The sequence below is a fragment of the Morus notabilis genome, unplaced genomic scaffold (genome assembly GCF_000414095.1).
Source record: "Morus notabilis unplaced genomic scaffold, ASM41409v2 Scaffold321, whole genome shotgun sequence".
NCBI classification, from domain to species: domain Eukaryota; kingdom Viridiplantae; phylum Streptophyta; class Magnoliopsida; order Rosales; family Moraceae; genus Morus; species Morus notabilis.
In genome coordinates, this window is record NW_010356783.1 from 33,114 (window position 1) to 33,570 (window position 457).

The following is a 457-nucleotide window of genomic DNA, read 5'->3' on the forward strand; positions in this document are numbered from 1 at the left end:
AGTGATTTATAAAACACATTCATGAATCGGAGCTCCTACTCGTCGAAGTACCGAATCAACCCTCAAGATAATTATTTATCTACTTCTTTCTTAAGAAGGAATGGATTCCATCTCGTGTAATAACATTCTTGGCTACCTACTTTATCATGTCTCCAAAATACAAGGAATAGGATTCAGGATCTCAGAATCCGTACCGAGTCAATCAAAAGATACAAATCCATAAATAGGAGTCTATTAAGAACTCAGGATTAAGACCATCTTATATATGACCATCGGTAGACTCAATTAGAATTTCTATACTTAACGGAATTATTAGAAATTCATATTGTGTCTGTGTCATTGTTCCACATAATCTCATTATGCGAAATACACTCATTCAATATCTCGTCATATTAACAGTGCGGATAACACCGTTCCATTCTAAATGGGAATGACATGTATTAATAATGTTTTAATT